The 16668-nt window shown below is 37.8% G+C and overlaps 1 long non-coding RNA gene across 1 annotated transcript in view; it reads left to right on the top strand.

Annotated features, from left to right (window-relative positions):
• LOC116810717 (uncharacterized) overlaps window positions 1–16668 on the top strand; it is a 241829-nt gene that overhangs the window by 86267 nt on the left and 138894 nt on the right. Inside the window, exon 3 of the long non-coding RNA XR_004370360.1 lies at window positions 1922–2091. This is a non-coding gene — a long non-coding RNA (uncharacterized LOC116810717). The remainder of the gene's footprint in view (window positions 1–1921; window positions 2092–16668) is intronic.

The raw sequence follows: 16668 nt of genomic DNA, 5'->3' as shown, positions 1-16668 counted from the left end.
CAGAATCCATAAGGAACTTAAATCAATCAACAGGCAAAAATTAACCCCATTAAAAAGTGGGCAAAATAGATGAACAGACACTTCTCAAGAGAAGACATATAAGCGGCTAACAAACGTGAAAAAATTCTCATGATCACTAATCATCAGAGAAATGCAAATGAAAACCACAATGAGATACCATCTCACACCAGTCAGAATGGCTATTATTAAGAAGTCAAAAAACAACAGATGCTGGTGAGTCTGTGGAGAAAAGGAAATGTTTATACACTATTGGTGGGAATGTAAATTAGTTCACTATGAAAAGCAGTCTGGATATTTCTCAAAGAATTTAAAACATTTGACTCAGAAATCCCATTGCTGAGTATATACTCAAAGGAAAACAGATCATTAGATCATTAGAGGTACATGCACTCATGTTCATCGCCACACCATTTATAATAGCAAAGACATGGAATCAACCTAGGGGTCCATCAGTGGTGGATTGAATAAAGAAAATGTGGTACATATACACATGGAATACCATGCAACCATAAAAAATAATAAAATCATTTCCTTTGAAGCAACATGGATGGAGCTGGAGGTCACGATCCTAAGCAAATTAATGCAGGAACAGAAAACCAAATAAGGCATGTTCTCGCTTATAAGTTAGAGCTAAACATTAAGCACACATGGACATAAACATGGGAACAATAGACATAGCGGACTAGTAGAGTAGGGAGAAAGGGAGGTGGATTGAAAAAGTACCTATTGGGTATTACACTCGCTACTTGAATGCAATATACCCATGTAACAAACCTGCATTTGTACCCCTGTATTCAAAATAAAAGTTGAAATTTTTAAAAAAGTAAATTCAAGTATGCCATTGCACTGCTTAATACGTCTAGAAAAAACTCAAGCCTCTTATCAAAGCCCACGCAATCTAGCCCCTGCTTGTCTCTGATCTTATTTCCCCCCATTCGCACCAGGTTTTCTTTCCTCCAATAGGTGGCATTCATTTCCATCTGAAGAGATTTGCACATACTGTTCCTTTGTCTGCAATGCTCAGACTCTGGGTCTTGAAATGACTCATTTTTCTGGTCATTTCAGCCTTACATTAGATATGACATCCTCAGCAAGGTTTTTCCCTAGCAAACCAATCCAATTTAACCCTCTCCCATCCTGTTCCTTATGGTCATTTCTTCTTGTAGCACCCTGGCTTCTGATAGAATTTACTGCTATCTGAAATTATCTTGTTCATCTATTTGTTTAGCTTTTTAAGTATTCAGACATGGCTTTTGTTTCCTCACCCAGCATAGACACACTAGAATGTACACTCTGGGCAGGCGGGCATTATTTGAGTTTTGTACAGCACTTGGAACAGTGCCCTGCGTGCACCAGCCGCTGAATATATACTTGTCTCTATTGGTTAAGGTAGCACTGGCATTTTGTAAGTTCATTTTAAAGTTCTTTCATCTTAGAAATGTTACTCTAAAACCTCACACAGCTTTAATCTGAATCCAGTGAAAGATAAAGAAAAGATAATGAAACCCTTTCTTAAGAAGAGTGCTGCATCACAAAACTAAATAATATTCAGCTATTTATTTGGGGAAAAATTGGTTAAGTGGTAAGAAGACCCTTAGGAAGAACGAACTTCACTGCTTAAAATTCTCACATTGTTTTGCTTGTTGATAACATTTTTAAAATGCACATACAAATCTTTCTGGAATTTCAAAATGCATTAGTACTTTTATATTTTGTAGTCAGTGTTTTCTACATCTAGTGAAAGTCTTCAAGTTGAGATAATCCTGGTTCAGGTTTTCTTGGAAGCAAATACTTGATATATTTCTCTATAACATAAGACTGAGTTTCCCCAAAGCAATTTCATCAAGTTAATTGCTCCACTGTGATCTAAAAGATCTTTCTTCCTCATTGCTTTTATCAGGAACTTGACATCATCAGACAGTAAATCAAGAGGCACTGACAACTGAGACTGAGTGATGGTCCCTGCCTAGGATTTGGAATCTTTACATGAAATAGGGACTCTAGCCACCAGCGACAAAGAAGTCAGGGAGACTTGTCTCTGGGAAGCACTTCTAGGAAACAGGAATTCAGGTCAGTGATCAAAATTATTAATAGCTTTGGAAGCTACATTAACATTTTAGTTTCTTCTAACTTATTTGCTTGCCACCCTCCCAAAACACACGGAACTTTTATGCACCCTTAAAAGTAACACAAAGTAGAATTATATATATCCCAGTTCATTGCCATGGGAATTTGCTATAAGAACATTATCCTTAGTAGAAATAATTTTTTTATTGTGAAACCATCACAACAAAACTTCTTTCTAATGTTTATTTTTCTGTGGAAGAAGGTGCTCTATAGAGAGTCAGTAAAATTACTAGCCTTCATATTGGTTTGTCTGCAGATGGAATTAAGACACTTTAGTGTGCCCTTCAGTCCAATGCTACCACTTCCTGGTCGTGTTTAAATTGGTTTTAATTGCTTCAATGTCTGCTGATGGCAATATCCATGTTAAACAATGATTGTGGGACATGTGAAAATGTTTTTACCAATGTTTTTGTCTTGAGTCTCCAATGCTGCCTTTATGGAGGGGAAGTAGGAATAAGATATTGGACATGTTCTGTGTGCACTGAATAAAACATTTAAATGTAGTTGTTTTGGAGAAGACATAATGTTCAGATGTCTTAATTGCTTTGTATTTTTACTTTTCTTTAGTGTACTCTGACTATAGTGAGCTTCACTTTGCAGTAGAACACAACTTTTAAATTTCCTTTTATATCACAGCTAGTTGGTAGGAAGGAAAGACAGATATGGGTCCATTTTTCTATTTAATCCTCGGAGTAGCATAAAAATAAAAACTTCCTAGTCTTAGTCTTTAGTCCCTTTGCTCCACAAAGTAAAATAATTTCATACACATTTGATCACTCCACAACAAAAAATTAACAGGTAAAATATCATTTTTAGAAGTTAAGTTCCAGATATTTAATTATGGATTTAAAGATTTCTGATCAACCAGTTTAATGATGTCTGTTCTCTAACTGAAGTACCATATTTACCTATAAAAATGGGACTTATTTATTATCTTCTTGTTTCCTGTGTTTATTTAAAAAATTGAGCAAATGCTGTTTTCTGACTGTTTCCCTTACAAAGAAAAAAAGTACTGATATGTTTGGTCTTCACTTCATGTTCTAGTAATCTTAAGATTTTTGGCCTAGGTTTATTATACTCACTAGTAAGATAAACTATCTTGCTCAGTTCTGAGCAGCATATGCAACCACAATTATTCCTTAAAATATGTAAATACTGAGACTAGCTCTCCTCACTCTAAAATAATCTTATGTTCTCAATAACTTTTCTCTGTCTCCAAGAAGACATGAGAATTTTGGGCCCCACTGCTGAGAGTAGAATAATTAGAATTTTCTTGCAGAGTAAACTTCGTACTTACTATCCTTTAAAATAATAGAAGCAGTGAAAAGTAATGCAAGCATGAGAAATACATACTGCAGATAAATTATTCTTTTTAAAAACTTTATATGATCAAATTCTGCTTTATTTATTCTTAGTCTTAAAGTATTATTCTTTTCCCAAAGTAAAATCAGTTGGCAAATGTTTTATAGATTTATTAGTATATCTAGATACTGAATTTTAAAAACAACCATTTTAAGTACTTAGCATTTGCTTAGAGATGCCTGATGCATAACTGTGCAGCTTTATATCACCCAGTGCCTGTATCTTTGAGTACATTTCTGTGTAACTCATATGCCACTAGGTTTCACCAACTCTGGGCATTAGTGATTTGTGTTAGCTACAGCATTGCTATGTTTTGTTAATTTGACTTTTTCCCGTCTACACTGTAAAACACTTATCTTCCCCATACAAAGCTCTCATTCAGTGTGAACCAGTGGGAATAATTACCAATGTGACCTCAGAGGAGAATCTAAGTAGACAGTGAGGCTTGGATCCTGAAGGCATCCTTACCTGGCAAACTGCCCACTCCACATTCATAATTGACTTGATTGTGCCTTCTGCCTAAAAGGTCATATCCATACTATGGAGCTGGCTACATCTGCCTTAAAGCCTCAGTACAGTATTCCAGTTTTAAATAAGCCCTTCGCCCTATGCTCATTCCACCTGCTTTATTTCTAAACTGATGATAGAATTCATTCACCAGAATGAACACTGATCTAGAAAACCTCACAGATATAGGAATTGGACCATAATTTACATCAGTTCTTCCTGTTGTGCCTTCTTTGGAAGCCTAGTTTCCATGATGCCCCTTTTGGTGAGTGCCAGATTTACTTTGGGAAAATTACTTCTTCTCATTTTTGTATAGTCAAGATGTCTTGCTCTCTGCTGGCTGAGGGGAAGAGAAAATGACTCAGGTGGGGCCACCTTGATTTTTTTTTTTCTGTCTCCCAAGATTAAGAACTTGAGTAGAGTGAATACGAGGAAAAAAGTGGTGGCACTCAAACTGGTCTGCTACTTGGAATCTTTATAGCCTTGTTTTTATCTTTTTTTTTTTTCTGAAGTCATCTTCTTTAGCCTTCTCATCAATTTTGAACTACAAAATATTCTTGCAGTACATTATTTTCTGCTTAGCAAGTCAGAGTTGATTTTTATTGTTCATATCCAAATTATCCAAGCTGAAATATGTGCTTTCTTGAATATAACTCTGAACTGCATATATATTCTTTATGGAATTTATTCAATATAATTATTTCTGAATTAGCACTTTGGGGTAATTTTTGACAGTTTCAGAGATGGTTTCACAGGCGGACCTGCCAGCTTATATTTTAGGCCTACTTAAAGAGAAGAGTGAATTAACAGAACATATTTCTGGTCATGCAACAAATATTTTTTTGTTGTTGAGAATGATAGTAAGAGGAGTTAAAAAAATAAATAAATAAATGACAAATATTTTTGGTGCCCATAAAGAGTATATTTTTATGTTTGACTAAGAGGGAGATATTATGTGATAAAAGAGATAAATCTCCATACTGAAGAAAGTATGAGACACAACTGTAGAAAGTTAAATAAAAATGTATGTCTTTATAAATTATAGTACAAAAATGCAAAAAAAATCATAGGGCAATCATATGATCCATTGCCAAATGAAGGCTAGAGATAACAGATGCTGTGATGTCAGAGGGAGCTATGATACCCGTGTGCCAAAGTTATCTGGAAAAGTTTCGTAGCAGCCTAGAGGAGATTGGATTAAACTAGGCCCAAAAGGATAAGGTGTCCAGTGAGTATCTCCCAGTCCTGCAAAGGATGCCAAACCACAAGAAGGGGACAGCTCTAAAGGGTACATAATATTATAACAATACCCTTGAACTGGCCTTTCTGATGACAAAGTGATACCTCATTTAATTTTTTCTTCATCCACCAATTAAACTCTCACGTTTGCTTTCTGACTTGCTCAGATTGTCTGACTTGGTAAGTCATTTTATCAAATTGCAGAGTTCTTAATTCTCCCACTTTAGCTGCAAGTTGAGAATTGCCTTCTTCCAATATTGATTTTGGAGTGTCCTAGTAATGCCCTTATTCTCACTGGCTCCTCTCCTGAAATAATTGGCTCCTCTCTTTTTGAGCAGCATCTGCTGGGCACATGCCAAGCTTCTCTCCTTGACAGTCTCCAAGGGCTGTACTCAGATAACCGGGAGGACTTGGGTAGTCTGAGGGAAAGACACTCAGAGTGATAAAGTAAAGAGAAAACTGCATAAGCCAAAGGATAGATGCATAAAAGTATATAATACATTCAGGGGAGCAGCCCTGACTGATTGGAGTGACAGGATGGAATGGGGGAATAGCAGAGGATTAAAATAATAAAACAGGTTAGAGCTAGTTTATAAGTCTAGCACCCAAATGATGTCTGGTTTTCATTCTGTAGGTAATGGGAGCACAGTCAATGTCTTTAATCAGCACCATCTATACGAACATTGGGCTTTAGAAAGATTCATTTGGAAATATTATGCCAAATAGATTGAAAACAGGAAGCTCTTGCAATGACCTAGATAGGAAGAGGTGAGGACCTTGGCTGAGATAGTGACAACGAGGATGAAAATAAGTGACTGACATCTAAAGGCATACTAATGTTCTTGAGAGCCCCGAATGGTTTTTATTGTGCTGTGCTTACGTAGAATAAATTACCAATAACTATTCTGAAGCTAGTTATTTTGTAGTTTTAATTAAAGCTTTTCAAGATCCCTTTATTAAGGCAAGGAAGGTACACAAATCACTGAAGTGAGCCTTGGAAAATAAGATAGCATTCATGTTGCTGCCATATACAGAAAGACAAATGCCATGTAATTTTCCATTGATCCTGAACAGGGGAGAGTTGGCAAATAAGCCTTACACAATAAAGACAGGCCTGGGCATGCCCCTCCCTGTATTGTCATCACCACTGTCATCTTCCACCTCCCGCTTTTGGGTGCATGGGCATAATGTCCAGGGGAGATGGTCCGGTTTGTTTAATGTATTCTTGTAAAGGTATTTTCTTTTTCTTTCTTTTTTTTTTTTGATAAGCTAGAGTATATCTCTTTTCTCTGCTGATAAAACTCACAATTAGTTTAATTTTAAAAAGTTTAGACAAAAATGAAATTCATAAAAGTATAAAAAATTAGAAAAAAACATAGCCAATCCCAGCACCTAGAAATATTAGTATATGGTATATATGTTTCTAGATATCTTAAATGAATTTACATATACATTAACTTATAAGATTTTTTAAAAGATGAAAAATGCTTAAAATACATAGAAATATTTTCAACCCCCTTTTGGGAAATATTTTCAAAAACATATATATGCACTTATTCTAATTATGACTATATGAAGAGTACATCAATGTGAGGTAGCTTAGGATGGAACTTTGAATCTCATGGGGGCCTGCCCTTAGGACCAGAGAGCTAGTTTAATAAACGTTTGTAATTGAGGTTTTCTATATGCATTTTGTTTAGGAGTGTCTTCTCCAGTAGAATTGACATTTGGAAGTAGGACCACCTAATGGTTTTGCCTTTGGTACTGCTAAGAAGCAGCATGCAAAAGCCAGCTTTATTCTTCTGTTTGTCCCAGTGAAATAAATAAAATTAAATAGCATACACCCCATCCATATCCGGCCCTGGGAATGGGACTATTTAATCAGCATCAATGCCTTCGCTGCTGATAGAGCGAGAGACAGAGAGAGAGAGACACAGAGAGAGAGATACCTGTAAGATGAACCAAATATAGCACTGAACTAACTGACAGCTGACAGTTTTAATAAATAAATTCTTTTAGGTTACCGTATTACACCACGACCCTAACCAGACTACATGAAAACACAAACATCAAATTTATCTACATAGAAAAAAAAATGACTGGAAGGAAATTCCCTTTTCTCAAGGGAATATGACTTCATTTTTTTCTTCTTTTTGGGTTTCTGTGTTTTTCAAATTTCAACAGAGAATATGTTATGCTTGCAATCTGTAGAATTAATAGTTGATATTAAGGGAATAACAATAGATATTATGGAAATGTGTGTTTCTGCACCACAATATGTTCTCCAAATAGGCAATTCAGATCCTTTTGAAATGACTAGTGTGCTTTGTCTGGCCTGGTGTAATGTGTTTAAGAAGCATGCCTGAGCTGGCCAGACTGCAGCGGACTGGTTTGTGATCAAAGACTAGTGAACCTGTACTGAGATTTGATTCATAGATGCTCTAACTTTAGTTTATATCAAACCAGCAACCAACAGCGTAAAGGATAAAAAGCTGATACAGATACAAATGAGTGAGAAGATGCAGCTCCTCACAGCCTTTTTCATTCTGGGCACACACACAATGAGCCACCTCTAAGCTGAGCACTCAACCCATGAGGTCACAGGAGTCCAGAGCTGTGGGCTGGCTGCCTTTCATATCTTTGGAGGCCAAGTCACAATTTAAGACTTACCCACTGTCATACAGCACGTTCCTTCCTGTTGACAGGTCCATACTTTCTAGATCCATTTCTTATATTTTCCATTTTTAGTTTTTAATTTTTGTGAGGACATAGTAAGTATATATATTTATGGGGTACATGAGATGTTCTGATACAGACATGCAATGCATAATTATCACATCATGGCAGATTGGGTATCCAACTCCTCAAGCATATATCTTTTGTGTTACAAACAATCTAATCATATTCTTTTAGTTATTTTACAATGTACGATTAAATTATTATTGGCTATAGTCACCCTGTTGTGCTATCAAACACTAGGTCTTATTCATTCATTTAAATTGTTTGTCTCTTCCCCTCAGACCCCTCACTCCCCACTATCCTTCCCAGCCTCTAGTAACCATCCTTCTACTCTCAAACTTTGTGGGTACAATCGTTTTAATTTTTATATTCCCACAAATAAGTGACAACATGGATGTTTGTCTTTCTGTGCCTGGCTTATTCATTTAACATAGTGACCTCCAGTTCCATCCATGTTGCTGCAAATGACTGAATTCATTCTCTTTTTTGTGCGGCTGAATAGTACCCCGTTGTTTATAAGAACCGTATTTTCTTAATCCATTTATCTGTTTAAAAACATTTGGGTTGCTTCCAAATCACGGCTATTGTGAACAGAGCTGTAGCCAACATGAGAGTGCATGTATCTCTTTGATATATTCATTTTCTTTCTTTTGCGTGTATACCCAACAGTGGGGTTGCTGGATCATATGGTAGCTCTATTTTTGGTTTTCTGAGGAATTTTCAAATGGTTCTCCATAGTGATTGTACTAATTTACATTCCCCCCAACAGTGTATGAAGGTGTCCTTTTCTCCACAGCCTCACTAACATTTGTTATTGACTGTCTTTTGGATGTAAGCCATTTTAACTGGGGTGAGATGTCATCTCATTGCAGTTTTGATTTGCACTTTTCTGATGATCAATGATGTTGAGTACCTTTTCATGTGCCTGTTTGTCATTTGTATGTCTTCTTTTGAGAAATTTCTATTCAAATATTTTGTCTACTTTTTATTCAGATTATTAGATTTTTTCAAATAGAGATATTTAAGTTCCTTGTATATTCTGATTATTAATCCCTTGTTAGATGGGTAGTTTGCAGAATAGAGAGCTCAGAACCAAATACACATACCTACAGTAAACTCATTTTCGACAAAGGTGCCAAGAACATGTAATGTGGAAAAGGCAGTCTCTTCAATAGATGGTGTTGAAAAAACTAGATATCTATCTGCAGACAAATAAAACTAGACCCCTATTCTTCACTATATCTAAAAATCAAATTAAAATCAATTAAATAATTAAATATATGAATTTAAACTATGGAACTGCTACAAGAAAACGTCAAGGAAACTCTCCAAGACTTTGATCTGGGCAAAGATTTCTTGAGGAATACCCCAAAAGAACAGGCAACCAAATCAAAGATGGACAAATGGGATCACATCAAGCTAAAAGAAAAACTGCACAGCAAAGGAAACAGTGAACAAAGTGGAGAGACTGCCCGCAGAGTAGATCCATTTCTCTTCATCAATCCTACAGGTGGCCTTTTACAGTGAGGTTCATGGAACTTAAATGTGTTTACTGAGATGTTCCTGACTTGGCCTCTCTCACTGTTCTTTTAAGTACAGATATCTGTGCTGTGTAAGTACTGTGTCAATATAAAATAAATCCCCAGAAAGCCAAACATTGTTAAGATGTGTCCTAACAATTGGGGTGAGGAAAAGGATTCAGACGCATGAAATTTAAACAATGACCAAAGTAAAATTCTCAGTGAAGAAGTTAGTCAAATTTGTGAAAGTTTTCTGAATAAAAAGTTATGTTATTCTTTTTGACTCATACTAATTTATTTGTGCAGTATGAGACTTAACTGCATTTTGTAATATGGTAAGTCTATTTCAATGGCCAGAAGATGGAGCCATTATATAAAGAATTTTAAAAACTTACATTTCCCCCCAAAAAACTACATTTCTCTTTTTACTAAATAATTATTTTAAGACATCTTACGGAATCAGAGTAGTCTGAATATCTTTTTGCTTTTAACAATGAAAAAGAAGTAATATTTTATCCTCACATATGCAGAGAAGTAATATATTTTTAGGCAATTAGCACCTACATAAGTGAGCATATTCATGGAGGATTCATTGCTTCTGTCCTCAATAAGTGAATTATATTAGGAGAGATACCCGTAAGGTAATAATAGAATAAGCTGTTGCATGTTTATACTGTAGAATTATAATCACATTGGTTACTTTGGACCCTGGAAAACTTTATCAGGCAAGTGGCATATGAGCTGCTACTCTTTAACAATATTATTTGGGATTCTCATATAACAGGTAATCTGGGACTGTATTCTGACAATGAGAAGTGCTCTGATTAAAAAAAAATCTATTGTGTACCATCTATAAGCACCATCTTCCTATACATTAATAATAATTCTTCTCTGTGACCTTTTGAATGTTTCCGATCATTTTCCAAGTTCTTTCATATACTGCTCATAATAATTTATACTTAGCTAGAACAGGAGACAAAACAAAGAAGTTAAATATCATATTTAACTAAGATCGCACAGTCAGTAAGTAGCAGAGACTGAGACGCAAAGAGGCACTGACATAGAGGAGAAACTCATAGAGGCACTGTCTACTGGATTTCTCAGCTGGCACTCTAACTTCTACAGTTCAGCACATGCTTGAAACGAACTAGCAACTTGAGGAAATGAGTGCTTTCTGGATGGGTAAGTTTTAGGAGGACACATTAAAAGTTATGTGTAAGGAATATAGAACCTAGGAATTAAAATCCAGAGCGGATTGAGGGGAGAAGATGGCCAACTAGATTGAGCCGGGAAGATACGCTCCCAACAAGAGAAATTAAAATATCAACTAAGCCATCACACTTTGAACATATCTTTTGAGAGAAAACACTGAAAGTAAATAGAGAGGCGTTGCAGACAACAAGGTGGAAGAGGGAGGAAGCTGGGACCCTGCACGGAGTTGCCAAATGTCAGAACCGGCTCCCAGCCCTGAACAGGTCCTAAGGAAGTCAAAGAACTGCAGGGCAACACACTCCCACCCCTGCACTCTGAAATCCCAGCTACAAGAGATCCCACGACCTCCACAGGCATTGGAAAGCTTGTTTGGAGGTCCTAGCAGGGGAGCGCAGCTAATTGTATATCCTTGACCGAAGACTGGTTCTCCTCTATCCTTCTGTTGGAGATGGTCATCCTCTTCAGTGGAGCGGGCAGCTTTGGGAGGTTAGCACCTGGGGCGGTGAAGGAGGAAGGGGACACCTGCCTAGCCAGCCAGATCAGCCAAATCAACCCTGGAGATCAATGGGCCTGGTCCCAATACCCAAACGTTTGAGCACATAGCTAAGGAATATTGAGCTGAAATCTGTCGCTAAAGCTCAAGGGGAGGAGGAGCCCCTACTCTCAGAGCACTAAGAAAAGAGAGGCATATATGCTCGTGGGCCGGCGCCGTACCTGAGTGTGCCTTCCTCCACAAGACCAGCCCGGGATGGGTGCAGCCTGCTTATGAGCTCCGCCTGCGGGAGCCCCACAGATGGGAACAATTTGTTAATTGTTAACAAATTGTTAACCCAGTGATCTGGGTGCAGAATGCTTGGGACAAAACTAGCTGGTTTGGTCCAGCTACTGGGGCAGACCCCGGAAAGAGACCTGGTTGGGGGAGCATGAGCTGGGCAGACCCCACAACTGTCTGCTGGGCAAAAAACCCTGGGCCATGGAGGCCACACTGGTTGCACAACCATGGCAATCCTGCCCTACCCAGGGATCCTCCACCTTTGACCCACTGCATCAACACATAAACCACAGATGTACCCTACAACCTGCCCTGACTCTGCCAAGTACAGAGGACCAGTGGGCACCTAAGGTTGTTACGTTGCGATGAGATCCAGGGAGCTGGATCATAACCTAACAACCTTCGATTAGGGCCACCCCTAAGGAACGGAGGAGTGCAGCCAACCAGGGACCCTCGGGCTAAGGAAAGGCGAGTGCCGCCCAATGATTGGAGGGGGTCCCCGCAAGGCCCATGGACTTGGTGACAGGGTCATCTCTTGCCTCCCCCATCGCCCACACCCGAGAGAACTGCTGCAAATGCACTGAAATACAAAATAGGTGAGCGCGTTTCTGCCAGCCCTTACTATTAATATTACGCGCCGTCGCCATCTACTGGATCAAGCCTGGATTACACCACCAAATAACTCTCCCAGCACGCATTGCTGGTGAAACCCAATGCAGGAATCTAGCCACAAAAAAAGATCATGCACAGAGCCTCGGCCTTTGAAAGTACCAAAAAAAAAAAAAAAAAAAAAAAAGTGAAGCCAGTAGACTATACTCAACGTAAACCAAAGTCAAACCCTCTAGGGATACAATGTAAAAACAAAAGCTTCATCTAAGTGACAGCAACTTCCAAAAGGTGTAGGAACACCAGCCCTGACAGATACAGAATTCAGAATCTGGATGGCAAAGAAGGTCAGTGAGATTCTGGAGAAGCTGAAACACACAATCCAAGGAAGCAAGTAAGACATTCCAAGAGTGGGAAGATGATATAACCATTTTGAGAAAGAACCAAATGGAATTTCTGGAATTGAAAAACTTACTACAGGAATTTTATAATATACTCGGAAGTATTAACAACCTAATAGACCAACATGAGGGAAGAATGTCAGATCCTGAAGACTGGTCCTTCAAATAAATCCAGACAAAAACAAAGAAAAAAAATAAAAGAATTTCAAAAGTTAACAAAACCTCTGAGAAATATGGGATTATGTAAAGAGACCAAACCTATGACTCGTTGGCATTTCTGAGAGAAAAGGAGAGTGTAAGCAACTTGGAAAACATATTTGAGGACGTAGTTCACAAAATTTTCCGCAATCACTAGAGGCTGATATGCAAATTCAAGGAATCCAGAGAACGCCTGTGAGATACAACAGCAGCCCCCAACCTCTTTGGCTCCAGGAACCGGTTTAGTGGAAGATAATCTTTCCATGGACTGGGGAGGTGGGTATGGTTTTGGGATGATGGGAACACATTATATTTATTGTGCACCTTATTTCCATTATTATTACATTGTAATACATAATGAAATAATTATATAACTCACCATAATGTAGATTCAGTGAGAGCCCTGAGCTTGTTTTCCTGCAACCAGAGGTCCCATCTGGGGATGATGGGAGACAGTAACAGATCATCAGGCATTAGTGTCTTATACGGACCATATACTAGATCCCTAGCAAGCACAATTCACTTCTGATGACAGGTTCAATCGTACTCCAAACTTCAGCATCACACAATATACCTTTGTAACAAAACTTTGTGCCCTCAGAATCTAAAATAAAAGTTGAAAAAAAAACACACAAAAAAGTAGAGCAATTTCCATTGGTTATCAAACTTAGCTGCACATTAGAATCACCCCTGGAGCTTCTAAAAATTTCAATACACTCAGCTACACCCCAGATTAATTTAAGTAGAATCTATGGGAAGAGACACAGGCATGGGTTTTTAAGGTCTCCAGGTGATTGTAACATGCAGTAAAGTTTGAGAAACAGGGCTCTTAACCAGCATTTTCTCAGCTGTCGTGCATATACAAATCCTTGGCATCTAGAGAGCCCCTACTAAGTGTGGTTACTAGACAAAAAGCCTCAGCATTACCTGGAGATTGTTAGAAATGCAAATTTTGAGCCCCACTGTGTATTTATTGAATCTGAATCAGAACCCCTGGGGTACATGCCAGCATTCTGTGCGTTAAAGTTCTCCAGCTGATTCTAATGTGTGCAAATGTTTAAGAATTAATGGTCTCACTTGGGACCATTCTCCTCCTCCTCCTCCTCCTTTTTATTGCTGGCAGGTGGAAGTGACACCATCTTCCAAAGGCATGGAATTTTATTACTTCATTGACAGTTTTATCCTGGAAACTGATCTATCTTTTGTTTTTCACCAGAATTTCTAAACAAATAGGCACAAGCTGTTTGATATTGGGTCACTTTTTGTTTCAATGGCTGGTCCCCTTGATGTCTAAAACGTTCGTGTTTTAGGAGGGTGTCGAAAAAGGGAACTAGCAAAGAAGGGAAAAAAGAGGAGAGAGCATTTCCAAGACTTTGTTGGTGCACTGAACTCTAATTAATCTACTTTTAGAATTCTCATTCCAACTAAATATGTACTACACATATAGTTGACACTAAAAATAAAATTTGCATCATCTCTGAGACATCTAGGATGTTTGGAAAATAACTATGATCTTATGAAGCAGCTTGACACTGACAATACTCTTGTTTTGTTTGTTGCTTTGTTTCTGGTGGTTTTTTTTATTACTACTCCCTGAAACAAATGAAAGATGTGGTATCTGGAGTCAGATCTGAATTTGAACCTTGATTTTACCCCTTTTGTGATGTGTATCCGAGCATGTTACCCAAGTTTATTTCCTCATCTCTCACAGGTAACTGACAAATTAGTTTTTAGCATTGTGCTAAGATAGGAGAGACTGAACATAAAATGCCTCACGTTATTCTTGGCACCTAGTAGATGTCAGTGATGTGCTGGAGCCTTCTTGGGCCAGCTGGAGAGAGCAATGGTGCACGGCTCCTTCCAAGTCTATGTTCAGTGACTTCAGATCATTTGCTGGAATTTAGCCATGGGGTGAGTATTTACACCACAGAAATAGGCAAAAGATACATACAGATAAGGCCTTATTCTCCAGGAGAGCCAGTTGCTTTACATTTACCAGTACACCATTGGTAGACATTCCTTTGGTGGTTATCTGTTGATGGGTAGATTTTAGAAGGTAATTTGTTTTTCTCTCATGAAACAAAAATAGCAAAGCATAGCCCAAATAGGAAGATGTCACAGAAGGGCTCCAGGAAAGCCCTTCCTGAGATCACTCTCTTACCATATATCTATTATGTATTCTCAGGATTTCTCTCAAATTCTCAGACTCACGGAAAAGGTGACACTAAATTATGAGCAGACACTGACATTTTTTGTGAGATTAGTTCATCAGAGGTTTTCCTTCTAAGCCAAACTGACTGAGTTCAGGGACCTGAAAAACACAATTTAACTAATGAGCATCTGTTGGCTGTAAGGCCATCTAGGGATGAAGATAGCTAAAGCAAACAATGTCTGTAGCTCATGGGGTTACATTTATCAATGCAGGGGAGACAAGTAAACACGTAATCAACTTTCCATAATTTTAGATAATAGTAAATTGTAGATGAAAATAAAACAGTTTAATTTGGTAAACAGCAGGGCAGTGGAATTGCTTTAAGTAGGCTGACCCGGAAAGGCTTCTCTAATAAGGAACTATTTCAACTGAACTCTAAAAGGATGCAGCTGTGTTCTGAATCAGAGGCACATTCCGGGTGACGAAGAGCAAGAGAAAGCCCCTGAAGCAAGAATAAACTTGTTTTCAAGAACAGAAAGCAGGTTAGTAGAGCTGAGGCACCGTGAGTTTAAGAGGTTGGTGTGACATGGAGCAGCAGCACAGTCAAGCAGGGAGCAGATCACGTAAAGCCCTTTAGAGAGTGAAGTCTGCTTTTTATGCTAGATGCAATTGGGAGTTCTGAAAACCGTAAGAAGCACTGGGGGTCATGGAGACAGTAGCCTGATCTCCAATAGAGTTTTAAAGGATCACTCTGATTGCTCTGTGAAGAATACATTTTAGAAAGTCAAAAGTGGAGCCAAAAGACCAGTTAAGTGGCTACTACAATAGTCTAGGTAAAAGATATAATAGTGGCTTGGACAAGGGGGCAGGTGGTCTAGATGAAGAGAAAAGGGTAGATTTGGGATATATTTTTCAGGTTGAATCAGTAGTGTTTGTTGATGGATTCAATGTTTATGTAAGGGAAGAAAACAAGAATGTGCATATATATATAAAATATTTGTTTTAGAAACAGTGTAGATACTATGCCCATCAGTTAATTTCTAGTCTGAGGTAGGTCATAAAGGGAATGAGCTACCTAAGCAATAAAGGAAAGAAAAATGTTTACACTTACTGCAAGTTAGAAAATATAAAGCTGTTCATAGTGCATCCTGTTTCAAGCCATGTCTCCAGATATAAATGATTAATGCATTTGTGGTGTATTGAAGTTCTCAGATGGCTTTGTATTGTTGGTAAAATGCAATTACAATGCAGTGGGAAAATAATGTTTCAATTAGATTAGCAAATAAATTACTCTTATATAAAGTAATTAAAACATTATCTAAGTTTGCAAACTTAGGTCTCAGGCTTAATGAGTCTTTTTGAATATTTATTTTCTGTTTCCCTGCTACTTTTTTTTGTCCTTTATAGTTTTTCTCTGGGAGGCTCTAGAAAAGAAGGAGAAAAAAATATTTTGGAAGCCTAAATTTTATTAAAATGATGTTAGTTTTTATGACTCTCAAGCAAAGCCATAGGAGATTCCTAGCCAGGAGATCATTTAGTGTACATTTAGTACCTAACAATTAGATGTTCAAGTATCCTGAAAAAAATCCTGATAAAATGTTTGTTGGGTAAAATTTAATAAATAATTTTATGAATGCAAAGCTGAGCTTATAAGAAATTAAAGAAAATTTCCAGGAACAAAAAAGCAAAAGAGAAGCAAGAAACAGAGTGGTAAGGTGACATTATAGCTGTAACTCCCTGGGGATGGTGGCTGATTTCAGTAACTCAGGAGCTTGTTTGTTATTGTTGTTTATTACTTTATGGGGATGGTGG

The sequence above is a fragment of the Hylobates moloch genome, unplaced genomic scaffold (genome assembly GCF_009828535.3).
Source record: "Hylobates moloch isolate HMO894 unplaced genomic scaffold, HMol_V3 SCAFFOLD_1, whole genome shotgun sequence".
Lineage (NCBI taxonomy): Eukaryota > Metazoa > Chordata > Mammalia > Primates > Hylobatidae > Hylobates > Hylobates moloch.
Note: the sequence above shows the minus strand (reverse complement) of the source record. Positions and strands in the feature narration are given on the sequence as shown.